Genomic DNA, 13,679 nt, shown 5'->3' on the forward strand with positions numbered 1-13,679 from the left:
CGCATTAGTATAGCCTGGCATCTCTGTTCTCTTAGAATCTACAGCACATCTGTCCAGACCCTTGTGGCTTCTAGAGTCTCCATCAAGAAGCCAAGTGTAGTTCTAAGAGGTCTGCTTTTGTATGTGAGCTGAACTTTTATTGTTTTTCTTTGTTCTGTATATAATAATCATGATAAACGTTATTATGAGCTAAGGTGACTATCTTTTCTGGTGACAGTTTGGTGTTCTGTATGTTCTTGGACTTTGATAGGCATCTCTTGGGTTAGGGAAAGTTCCTTCTGTGACATTGTTAAATGTACTTTTTTGTACCTTTTACCTGTGTTTCCCCGTCTTCCTCTATTCCTACCATTCTTAGATTTTTGTCTTTTCATACTGTCCCAGATTTCTTAGATGTTTTGTGACAGGATTTTTTTTTTTTTCTGGATTTGACTTTTTGTTCTGACTAGTGTAACCATTTCTTCTATCGGGTCTTCAATACTTGAGATTCTCTTTCATCTCTTGTATTCTGTTAGTGAAGCTTGCCTCCGCAGGTCCTGCTCAAGCTCCTGACTTTTCATTTCCAGGCTTTCCTCAGTTTGGGTTTTCTTTATTGATTCTATTTCATGCTCAAGTCTTGAGCAGTTTGCTCACTTCCTTCCAATGTTTGCTTGCGTTTTCAAATAATTCTTCTAAGAATTTATCATATGCTACCCTACCTGTCATAACTTCCACCATATTCATAAAGACTTTTCAGGTCTTTTACCTGTGCTTCAGGTATGCTGCGATACTTAGAGCCTGCTGTGGTGGGGTTGCTGGGTTCTGGTGGAGACATATTGTCCTGTTATTCTGGTTTTGTTGTTGTTGTTGTCTGTTTTACACTGGCATCCAGGCATCTGGGATTGGAAAGACTGTGATTCCAAGTGTTTATATATGGTCTTAACTTTTTTGGGTGGGTGTTGTGTGCTTTCTGTTTCTCTCTTGGTTCTTAGGAGGGGTGGCTGTGGCCTCTCTGGGAAAATCTTCTAAGGCCTTGTTATGTGCAGGCTGTGGGAATTCCAGGTAAAATGTGTTCTTGGTTTTCGGACCTGAGACCTAGGAATGGGGATGGGCTGGGGGCAGTGGAGGGGCTTCACAAGGGCCGTGGAAGGGCATGACAAGAGGGAGGAAGGCTAGGTATTCCACCAGGATCTGCTTAGTCAGACTCCTGGGAATGAGGCCAGGGAGTGAGGAGAGGCCACAGCAGAAGACCTGCTACAGAACTGGGGATGATTGGGGGATTGGAGTAAGAGCAATGGAGTGAAATATGGGTCTGCAGTTAGCCTGCAGCTACTCCATGCCAGGAGTAGCCTGTGGATTCCCATGGAGTGTCTGCTGGAGTTGGATGCTGGATAAAATAACAGGAAGAGAGGGCAGGAGGGGGAGATCTGTGGGATCCAGTGGTGAGGGCCATGAGGGGGAAGGGAGGCTGCAGGAGGTGTTCTTTTGCTGCACTTCAGATGAGACTGAGGACTTGGACTTAGGGGTGGAAGGAGAGGTGAGAGACCCAGCAGTGATACCTGCTGTTTCCCAGGAGTGCCTCCTGGAGTTGGGGGCTGGGGTAGTGGGCAGAGTAGTGGGAGGGAAGCTAGCAGAGGATCTGTGGGCTTTGGTAGTGATGGGGCTGGGTGCTGCCACAGGGGGTTCACTGCAGAGCTGGTGATGAGGCTGGGGCATTGGACGCTGAGGCACTGGACTCAGGGGCATGGAGGGAGAGGTAAAGGCCTGCAGTTAACCTGCCTGCTTCCCAGTTAGAGTAGCCTGAGTGTTTGTAGAGAGTGCCTGCTGGAGGAGTCACTTGTTTTTTCCTCGTTAATGACTGTGTGTCTCCAGCTAAGCAATCTCTGATAGTCTAATGCCACGAGGGGGTTCTCACATTTCCTGTTTTGTCTATTTGTGGTTCTTGATACTGCTGCAAACACTGGTCTTTCTTTTCTTCATTATTTCTCCTTCTCTTTCCTTTAATTTTTTTTTTTAAATACAAGGTCTTGCTTTGGAGCTCAGATGGGCCTCAACCTCACTATCCCACTACCTCAGGCTCTAGGGTGCTGGTGTCTTTCTCAACCTTCTTCAATGTCACTTTACAGAGCTATAAGCAAGCCATGTATTGAAATCAGGTCTGCTCTTAGTTACTCCACAGTATAAAACACAATGGGTTTCCGGGTGACAAATACCCTAAGACTACCTTATAAGCAGCTTTTGCCTCCATTGTGAGATGCAGGACGACTGTGAATCTGGACGGGCACAAACACCATTCTGTCCGGCACCATCCATGCAGAACACATTGACAAATGACTTATTCCTAAACCAGGCACAGCACTGCACACTAATTCTGCCTCTTGGGAAGCAGAGCAGGAGGCTCTCTGTGAGTTTGAGACCAGCTTGGTCTATGTATTAACTTCCAGGACAGCCAGGACTACATAGAAAGGCCCTGACTCGGACAAAACAATAAATGAGTTATTCCTGGGAGTGGAAAGGGTGTTACCCTGTAAGTTATCAATGTGAGTTGTGGTTGTAGGATCACATGATTGAATTTAAATCGTAACAGGAAAAACCAGGCCCAAGAATGTACTGGACATACCAGGTCAAGGGCAGGGTATATAACTCCCCCACTTGTTCTCTATAAAGAGGACAGTACCCAACATTGGTTGGATTGGGCATAACATTACTCCTGACTTCTCATTTGACAAACGTGTCAAAAACAGGCAAAGAACCCACAACTGTCCCTGGGGCCTAACTCAGATCAATCCATGCTACTACTACTGATGTGACCCAACGACCTGCTTTTCGCTGTCCTGTGGTTTGCTCATCTGGACCTACTGTCTGTCCTCCCATCCACTCCAGCTCTGGACCTGGCTCTCCTCTCCACCTCTGTAGCAACTCCACAGCACAGCTCTCAAGTTTGTGATCCTCAGTGGTCTAGCTCACGAACAGCAGCTTCTTCCCCAAAGCTGTCAGAATTTAGAGTATCGAGATTCCCAAGCTTCAAAAACCATTTACTGTATGTGTGCATGTGCTCAAGCAGTCCCCGGGTGGGTCCTGGGGATCAAACTTGGGTCTTCAGGCTCAGTGCCTGTCTTCATATGCCTGTACCTTCGGAGCCACCTCGCAGACTTCTCCATTCTAGTCTTAACCAGCAGTGTCTGTGCCATTCACACTACTTATGATACTCAACACAGTTGCGTTTATGAGGTGGAGAAAGCTGAAACGCAGGGAAGGGCAGTGCATCCTGCCAGGCTGCTGGCTGGGTATTAGGTTAACAAGCCAATTGCAAAGGTGCCTGGATGGCTGCCAAGTGGCAGCAGAGAGGAGCTCAATTGAGCTGTACCCAGGATCAATTAGAAGTTTGTTTCCTGGTGATCTCCTGAGCAGAGACTGTGATGAGTCCCCTAGAGTAGTCTCAGACAAAATAACAATTTAATGTGCTGTGTCTGTCTCTATACAGGTTTGTGTGTCTCTGGTCTGGCCTAATAGGTCCAACATATTCAGCGGATTGTCAATATAGAAACAGAATTCTGACCTCAAAAGGCGTAAGAGATCATTTATTCCAGACCCAATTAGGAGTAAACATAGCCCAGGAAGTTGGATTCATGGTACACCAAACACCGTGTTTCAATGTGTAGAAGTTTCATTAAGTTTTATAGCAACAGAACAATGTCATAGAGTAGATTTTCAAATACATTGGTGGGAAAATATCAGGTAAAAGGCAAATCTGCCAAGACTGTGCTACAGGCCTTAGGTGCTGTCCAATGACAGCTTGTGGGTTGGTGGAAGCCAGGGATCTATTGGCAAATTCAAAAAGGATTTTATCTGATAGTTACAAGGATATTAAGCCAATTACACAGGTGGGTATTATCCTGCAACATCCCAGCTTTCTGAAACCATTGAAGTCTTAATCAGTCAACCAGTCTCACGCAATGGTAGTGCTGTGTTTTATAAAAACATTAGGAAAGAAGGAATGTGTTCGGTGAATGTGTAGTCAGGTGTACGGTATGGTATCTTCCCCTGAGGGACCAGCCACACGACCACAGTATAGTATAGAATAGTTTATTCAGGGCATGGGGAAGGGAGTTGAGAGGAGTAAAGACAGAGAAAGGCGGGGGGGGGGTACGAGTGGCGTAGAGGCCAGCTATGAGCACATGGAGAGAGGTGGGGAAAGGGAATGGCAGGGGTGGGGGAAATGGGGGAGGGAACAGAGCTGGAGCAAGAAAGCTAGAGCAAGAGAGAATGGAGGGGGCAAGCAGCCCCTTTTATAATGGGTCAGGCACACCTGGCTGTTGCCAGGTAACTGGTGAGGAGCTTAAGACAGAATGCTAACAGGTAACACAAGTGCTGGAAACCTAATTCACAATGTCCCACATCCAGTGTGTCTTCAACTGTGTCCTGCTCAGTCCATTGAGTCTGATGTGTCTAGTCACTCCCAGCATGCCGAGAACAAGTCCTAGCTTGGAGAGGAGTTCTGAGGAAAGGGTGGGGTATAAGCTGTCTGACAGTGTGTGTTCTGCTTGAGACAGCTTTCTTTTTTTAAATATTATTTTATGTATTTGAGCACACTGTCGCTCTCTTCAGATACACAAGAAGGGGGCACTGGATCCCATTACAGATGATTGTGAGCCACCATGTGGTTGCTGGGAATTGAACTCAGGACCTCTGGAAGAGCAGTCAAGCTCTTAACCACTGAACCATCTCTCCAGCCCCTAGACAACTTTCTGAAGATCACCAGACAGCTCAGCCCTCGAGGACAAAAGCCCAGTCTTTAACTTGCATATCAATCCAATCACCCCAGGTTCCCCACTGACTATTCCACGAATCAGCATCCCCTGACCCCAGCCCCAGATTCTAAGAAAAAGACTGCAAGTACATTCTTTTTTTTTCTTTTTTTCTTAACATTGCAAATGAATTAAGAGATCTGCCTGCTTCTGTAAGTATAGACAATAAGCTACTAGCTGGGTAGAATCTTGTTCTGAGGTGCCATTCCCACCATGACTGGGACTAACCTCCCTCAGTCCCAGGCTGACCTTGAATCTGCCTCCTTTTGTAAGCACAGTAAATTTAGCTAGGTGATCTTGCCCTGTGATCACCACTCCCTAAATCTCTTTCCTTAGTATCTTTCTGACAAGTTGGCTCATAGTGCAGCTGCCTCTGTTCTTTTAGATATGTGAAGCTCCTTATACAATTCATATTGCATCCTTATATTTTACATAGTTGAGAAATTATATATTTTTGAACTTCTATTTTCAGAGCTCTTTCCAACAGCCTTAAGAGCTATCCTGAAGGTCATGGCTAAGATACACCCTCCCCTCCCATACTCATGTTGCTTCTAATTATCTTGAAGTCATCAACCTTGGCCCGGAAATTATTTCCTTAAGGAGGAACATGAAGATATATACACACACACACACACATACACACACACAAGAAGTGTCACACCCAGCAACCTTTAACACATTCATGGAGACCTATGCCCTGTTGGCTCTGTTCCAAGGGCAGGAACCATGTCATATAAGCACCAGCATCTGATCATGGTTTACCTGCATAAGCAAAGTTCTAAGTCATTCCACCCTGACAAATGCCCCCCCCCCCGTCAGACCCTCCTGGGCTCAGTGTTTGACCCTGCTGATGCATGTGGAAGCCTATCAGAGGATCATCCAGACCTTTCTGTTTGGCCTGGGTGGTACACCTGGGCAGTGACACTGTTAAGTTGGTTCCTGTTTTTTGGTTCCTGAGGGCCTAAGCCTGTTTTTCCAGTATGCTTCCTGGAATTCTCCACCCAGTGAACTTGGGGTATATATTCTGTGAACCTCAGTAAAGTTTCGGCATTCTTTTTTTAACATGAATGACTTGAGTCTGTGTGTTGTTTTTAATCCCACAGGCCTACGCTCAGTTCTCAGTACTGTCACAGCAAGGGCGCCGACACCTGCCCCCCCAAAATGGAGTATATCTGGACCAGGTGCTGCCCCATTCATCTATTTCAGTTCACGCTCCATTCAGCAGATATTGGAGCAGGTTATGCAGTGGAACCCTCCTTTTACCTATTTCCTTTCTCATTGTTCCAAGGATGCATGCTGGGATAAGAGCTGAAGTAGTAAAGGGTGGCCAACCAAAAGGCGCCAAGGACAGTCCTAGGTATTTGGATCAAAACACTGGTTTCTAGTTATTCCCTGTAGAGTTGCATGTCCTGGCTAATAAACTGAAACCCGGTCTGTGTAAGGCACTGAGCAAGGTTACAGACTGCCCTCTCCTACAAACTAAGATCCAGGTCTGTCCTAGTTAGGGTCTGTTGCTGTGATAAAGCACCATGACCAAAAGCAACTTGAGGAGGAAAGGGTTATTTCAGCTCACAACTCTAGGGTCATACTCCATCACTGAGAGAAGCTAGGATAGGAACTGAATGCAGAAACATGGAGGCAGGAACTTAAGCACAAGCCATGGAGGAATGTTGCTTACTGGCTTGCTCGCCATGACATTCTTAGCCTGCTTTCTTATACAACTGAGGAACACCTGTTTAAGGGTGGCACTGTCCCCTGGAGGCTGGGCCACCCACATCAATCAATAAAATAAATAGCCAACAGACTGTCTACAGGCAATTTCTTGGAGACATTTTTTCAATTGATGTTCCTCTTCCCTAATAACTAGGTTGTGCCACATTGACAAAACAAATGAAACCAACAACCAAAAAGCAGGGCAGGGCTGTCTTACATCTTGGAAGAAGGGCTAGAGGAGTAGGGTCCCCAGCAGAGGTAACAGTGTTGCAACATCCACAGCTGTGGGGTTAACTAGTGTTCAGCAGTGGTGATCTCTCAGGGTCGGCACCAAGGACACATTCAGGAGCTGACATGTACCCCAAGTGAACAGACTCTGAAAACAGAAAGCCCCAGAGACCTCCACTTTTATATTCAGCCTTCAAGTGAAGGACCCCCAGAGTGGGGAGACCCTCACTCAAGTCTCGGGATGACGCAACCCCCCAAGAACTCACACAAGACCGTCCTTGCTGTAATTACATGAGGTTTATCGATAGTAACCAGTGCACTGGGGTCGAGACTCGTATCCCACGCAGGGGCAGTGGAGTTCGACCACGACCTGAATTTTCACAGAGCTTATAAAGGAAAAAACCACAAACCAGGGAGAGCAAGAGGGAGGGAGGAGGGGAATTCTAAAACCATAAACTGCCCATATAGTTAGGTCATATACTAGTCATGTGTAACACTAGGCAACACACCCAGGGCTGTGTGACATTGTGATTAAGGGCAGTGACATTTTACAGGGGCGTTGGGACATTGTGGCCGGAGGCTATGGGTCATTGTGGCTATTCCAGGAAACTTTTCATGCAAGAATGTTCCGGGAACCATTGTGCAGCAGGGGAGGGTGAAAAGTTCAAGCTCTTACAGACCCCACTTCTTCTTTTGGGGGGTAGTTAGTGCTTATTATTAATTTTTAATTCTTCATTCCCCACTTTTTTCTTTTTATCGCCTAATCCTAGAGCCACTGTTCATCCCATTGTAGCTCTTGGTACTGTTGTCGCAGGACCAGTACCTGAACAGCACTCACTCTTTCTTTTATGAAAGCCACCAGCCTATTGAGTATACATGGCCCGAAAGTAAGTAGAAGCATGAGAATTATAATGGGCCCAACTAAAGTAGAGAGGAGAGTGGTTGACCATGGGGACTTATTAAACCAACTTTTAAACCATCCCTGATGCGCTTCTCTGTCTGCCTTTTCTCTAACCTTTTTCTAAGTTTATTCATGGAGTCTTTAATTACTCCTGAATGGCAGTTCTGATTTCTCTATAAGCCTTGTATTGTAACAGCAGATGTCCTTGTGCTGCCCTTTGCAGCACCTAGATAGCCTTAGCCCTAAGTAATTCTCAACTCCTTTTTGTGTCTTACTAAGTCGTTAGCATCAGGATTCCAATCTGGACACTATCTAAACCTGCACACCAAGGTCATGACTAGCTTTTAGAACTTCTAAACTTATACAGATTGTGATCCCTGAGGCACAGTCCCAAGAAGTGTTAGGAGTACTAACGTATGTAGCGTTACATCATTTGTAATGGAAATCAAGCCTATCCCACACCTATCTTGATAGAACCCAGGACAAACATGACTGAATTTCCCTCTAGGTCCCACAGCTAGTACACGGCTGGTGAGGGCTGAGAATTGACAGCTGTCAGGGTGGTCAGCAGCACCAGGTATGGTCCTTTCCAGTGAGGCTCGAGTGTCTGGGCTCTGTGTAGCTGCAATCTCCGACCTGGAACTGATGGGATGTCTCAGGGGTCTCCGGGGCATAGGCTGCTGTCAGCTGTGAGCAGATTTCTTTCTGTATCACCTGTAGGTCTTTTAGCCTGGCACACAAATCATTATTACTATGGCACTATGACATGTTGGTTCAGTAACATCATCTAATACAGTCAGAGGACTTGAGGCCCCATATAAGATCTCAAAGTGGGTAAGGCTGAATCTGGAAGGGGTATTTCTTGCTCTGAAGAGAGCAAGAGGGAAGGAGTATCACCCAGTCTGTGCCAGTCTCCATGGTCAATTTGGTCAGGGTCTCTTTTAGAGTTCTATTTATTTACTCTACCTGTCCTGAACTTTGAGGTCTGTAAATACAATGTAATTTCTAATCGACCTCTAAATACTTGGCCACATCCTGGCTTACCTTGGCAACGAAAGTAGGGCTGTTGTCTGACCAGATTACCTTAGGCATTCCAAATTGGGGAAAGATTTCTTCCAGTATCTTCTTGATGATTGCAGAGGCCATCTCTCGTTTGGTGAGGAAAGCTTCTATCTGTTCCTGGAAAGGTATCTACAAGCACTAGGAAATACTTGATCATATTTTTCTGGTTTTATCTCAGTGAAGTTCACTTGACTTTTCACTAAACTCTCTAGGTCTCTTTGCCCTGTTTGTTTGCTAAGCATTCTACTGACATACCTTATATTTTTTTTTTTACTGTCTCTCTGGCTAAAATCTTAAAGTCTATTACATACACTTAACTACTTGGACAAACTATTTATCTCCTAAATGAATCCATTTCTGTATTTGGCACAGTGAGACTTTTCTTTGTTCTCTGGGGAGTATAGCTTTCCCTCAAGTGTGTCATTGTCTTTTTTTTTTTTTCCGTTTAAGCAATTTGAGCCTTTTTCTTCTGTTTTACATTCTAAGTGAGGCCATCCCTTAGTCCAATCCAGTTCCCAGTGGCTGTCTCTTGCAGGCCTGTAACCAGGATAGGCTCCTGCATAGCCATTTCCCGAGCCACTTTATCTGCTTTGTTACTGCCCCCCATGTCACTGAATCTCTTCCCTCCTGTTTTCCTGGGCAATGAATAGTACTCAGAGTTGTTGGCTTCACCAGGGCATCAAGAGATGGCAAAGGCATCTGCAGTGCTGATGTGCTGGGGCGTGAAGTTCAGCCATCCCAGATGACATCGTTTTGTCCACCATGGCAGCACCCACTTATCTCTGATCTTCATTCATGAAGAGAACTGTTCCCATCTGTGACAAGGTCCTCGGCTTTCAGCAGCGGTCAATCAGCCAGTCGCAGAGAGGTCTTTCCTCCACCCATGGGCTTCTGCCAGTGCTTGACACTCGTGCTGTGGTGGTTCCAGGTCCGGACTGGGCAGCAAGGTGACCAGATTGTCCTCACCCGGTGGAGAATCTAGTCCATGGCAGCTGACCAGTGGTCCCATCTTTGGGACACTCTATTCAAAGGCAAACATCAGCCACTCTATCACAGTTTAAGTCCTGGATTGGGTGATAATTGTTAAAAAGTGCCTGCTGGCAGGAGTGATATGTTCCAAGCAGAACAGCTGCTTAAGCCATTCATCTCCCAGCATCAGGTACTGGTGCACTGAGACAAGTCTTAAGCTCCACATATACAGTCTGTAGATATGCATACACATGGCCTCACCCAGCCATTTCAACCCACGCAAGCCATTTTGGAGAGCAATTTTCTCATGAGCAAGGGATAGGGGCAGTCAGGGATGACTATGAACTAGTGGGTTACCCGGCCCACGCCAAGGTCCACTGTTCTTCGGGCAGTCCATAAGTATTGTTCGTTGCCAGTAGCCTCTTACACTCAAGATCTTTGGATATTGGCCCACTGGGGGGCATAGGAGCACAGAGCATTGGGTCCCTGTATCCACACTTCCCTTCTATCTCTGTACATAGCCAGCACTCTGGGACCAAGAAGCTCTCCAGTGGCCCCTCTTGTTCTTTCTTGGGCAGTCCCTGACCCAGTGTCCTTTTTCTTTGCATTAGGCACACTGATCTTTAGCCAGGAATTCTCTTCTGTTGCCAGGTACTATCTTCCTAGGTTCCCTAACTACTGTGGCCAGTATATGTTCCTCTCTCGTCTTTTATCTCTCTTTAGCTCTCTAACTTCCTCTTCTTTTTGTCTCCTTTCTTCCCTAGCTTTCTGCTCTTTTACCTTCTTTCTCTTTTTAACCTTACTTTCTCTGTAACTTATACTAACTCTCAGCAACTTAACTTAACCTTCAAGTTTCTGTATCCTTTCCTTATCTTGGCCAGATTGGTGGGGCACTTTCCAGCCCCTCAGAGACCCACCCTTGGAGCCTGGCGGCAGACCTGGAGCACTCCCTACCTTCAGGCGTCTGAAGAGAGCAGGTTTCCTCCGTGGTAAAGAAGTCCTGTAACAGTTACTAACAAGCATCTCAAGAGAATCTTGAGAATAGAAGAGGGCAAACAGCATTTAGTCACACAGCTAAACCAGGAGGCCTTTGTACAAATAAGCACAAGCTTTGTCTATGAAACGGAAAGGTGAGCAGAGAGGCAGCAGATCTGTTACCGGCTGTCTCTCTGGACTTAGATTTTCCCTTAAGGAGTACCTCTCTTCAGTGTCAGCTTGGTGGCTTTGCCTCTCAAGAGAACCAGCCTCCAAATGACACTAGGCTTCTCAAAAGATTAACAGACAAAAACAGAAGTGCTTGACAAAAACAAAAAAGACAACTGGCCATAAGATCACCACAAAACCAAACTGATTCAGATGGGAGCTTCCGTGAGCTCACCAAAAACAGATGAAGGGGAGCGGATTCTACATCACTCTTCTTTCTCAACCAGAACACAAAACAAAGACCTAAGACACACAGACAAAAACCACTCTGGAAATACAGATGGCCAGGAGGGCAGGTCTTTTCTCCAACCCAGGAGAATCACTGAATCCTCACAAGCACCCAGATGGGAATCTCCCAGGCGTCCCTGGGGTCCCTCCTCACCTCCTGGGACGTCTCCCAGGGCAGTGCAATCAGTGAGCCCCAGGCACGTCTACCACTCACACTCGCTTCTCTCCTGAGAAACGAGCCTCCCTCTCAGCCCGAGATGGGAGTGACTGCGAAACCAGAACTCCAGAACTCGCGAGCAAATACAGACCCAGAGTAGCAAATACAGACCCAGAGTAGCAAATACAGACCCAGAGTTTAGCCGGCACAAAACACAGACACAGACAAAGACACAGATGCTATCTCACCTCCAAGTGGGTCTTTGGAGACGAGGGTGGTCACCCATCCCGGACGAGCCCCCAATGAAGGACCCCCAGAGTGGGGGAGACCCGCACTCAAGTCTCGGGATGACGCAACCCCCCAAGAACTCACACAAGACCGTCCTTGCTGTAATTACATGAGGTTTATCGATAGTAACCAGTGCACTGGGGTCGAGACTCGATCCCACGCGAGGGGCAGTGGAGTTCGACCACGACCTGAATTTTCACAGAGCTTATAAAGGAAAAAACCACAAACCAGGGGAGCAAGAGGGAGGGAGGAGGGGAATTCTAAAACCATAAACTGCCCATATAGTTAGGTCATATACTAGTCATGTGTAACACTAGGCAACACACCCAGGGCTTTGTGACATTGTGATTAAGGGCAGTGACATTTTACAGGGCCGTTGGAACATTGTGGCCGGAGGCTATGGGTCATTGTGGCTGTTCCAGGAAACTTTTCATGCAAGAATGTTCCGGGAACCATTGTACAGCAGGGGAGGGTGAAAAGTTCAAGCTCTTACAGACCCCACTTCTTCTTTTGGGGTAGTTAGGCGGCTTATTATTAATTTTTTAATTCTTCACAAGGAAAGAAAGAAACAGTAACCAAGAGTAAGACCGCATAAGAAAACACTGGTGACTGAGGTGTCTATGAGCTCCAGCCAACTGTCAGTCAGCAGCCAGTCTCGGTGACCTTGACAATGACCCTTGTACCTGGACAGAATAATTACTGTTTTACTTTAATGAGTACGGAAATTAAACCAGAGAGGCTGGGAATTCTCTCTAGCATACACTTTTTACACACAGCATCCCACAGCCTTCTGAACAGAGAGTCAAAGGCCCACACTGAAATTAACTGCCCCAGTGTAAGCCCCTAGGGGAACCAGCACCAGAGCTGTTGTTTTCTTTGGCCTCTGCTCCATTTAAGGAGCTTCCCAAGGGCCCAGAAGATTGCATAAAGAGATTGCTTCCAAGTGTAAAATAACCAGGAAGGGTAATGGAAGGTTGTACTTCGTCTTCAAAGGAGAGACCACTTTGTGACATTAGCATTTCACAGGCTCGAAGTTTACACTCGGTGCAGGTAGGGGGCTAAGATGATCTTCTCCTTTGTAAAGAAGAGGCCTAGTAAGTTAAATGCAGTTCGTACATACTTCTCCTTTTAAATGTGGGGTTTCATGTAGCAGAGGCTAGCCTTGAACTACTAACCAGAGGGTGGACTTGAAGTCCTGTCCCAAGTACTGGAATCACCCCAGCTTCTCCTGGTGCTTGTTGGTAGTAAATATGATAGTTAAGGTCAGAAAGTGACAAATCACTTCAGCAACATCAGGTACAAGGGCTCCATTGGTCAGCTAGTGGCCAGGCAACGGCCTCTGCTGGTGACAAGACTTCAGTGGCAGGAAAACCCAGCACCCTGCCCAGGTGCAGCAGCACTCCTGAATAGTAGCAGTGATGACAGCAGAGCAGTGGACATTTTAAATGACTCCAAGGCTGAGATACTGAAGTCCACCTGACTGTAATCTTAGCCCACAGCTGCTTCTCAGGATAAGGCACTCTTTTCCTAACACCAGCACCTGATGTGCCTACAGCTATCCCCCACCACTCCCCCACCCCCACCTCTACCTCCTGTCTGCCATAGTTCCAAGTATCTCTGGGTTAAAGGCCTGGTCCCAAAGTGGAACTGCAATGAGACAAAGGGACCAAAGGACTCTAGGTCATGGGTTGGGGGTGGGGTTCTCTTGCAGAGGGAACTATGGGGCCTGCCTCACAGTTTCTGCCTCCCAGAATGGCATGTCTTAGTTAGGGTCTTATTGCTGTGAACAGACACCATGACCAATGTAAGTTTTATAAAAAGGATAGCATGTAATTGAGGCTGGCTTACAGGTTCAAAGGTGCATTATCATCAAGGAAGGAACATGGCAGCATCACAGCATCCAGGCAGGTATGGTGCAGGAGGAGCTGAGTTCTATGTCTTCACCCGAAGGGAGCCAAGGGACAGTCTCACACCCTCAGGCAACTAGGAGTAGGGTTTCCAAGCCCACCCCCACAGTGACACACTTGCTCCAACAAGACCACACCTTCTAATATACATATGCAAACCATCACATTCTACTCCTGGGCCTCCGTAGGCTTGTTTAAACACATGAGTCTATGAAGGCCACACAGCCGGGCCCCCCCGC

Source organism: Rattus rattus, chromosome 13 (genome assembly GCF_011064425.1).
Source record: "Rattus rattus isolate New Zealand chromosome 13, Rrattus_CSIRO_v1, whole genome shotgun sequence".
NCBI lineage: Eukaryota > Metazoa > Chordata > Mammalia > Rodentia > Muridae > Rattus > Rattus rattus.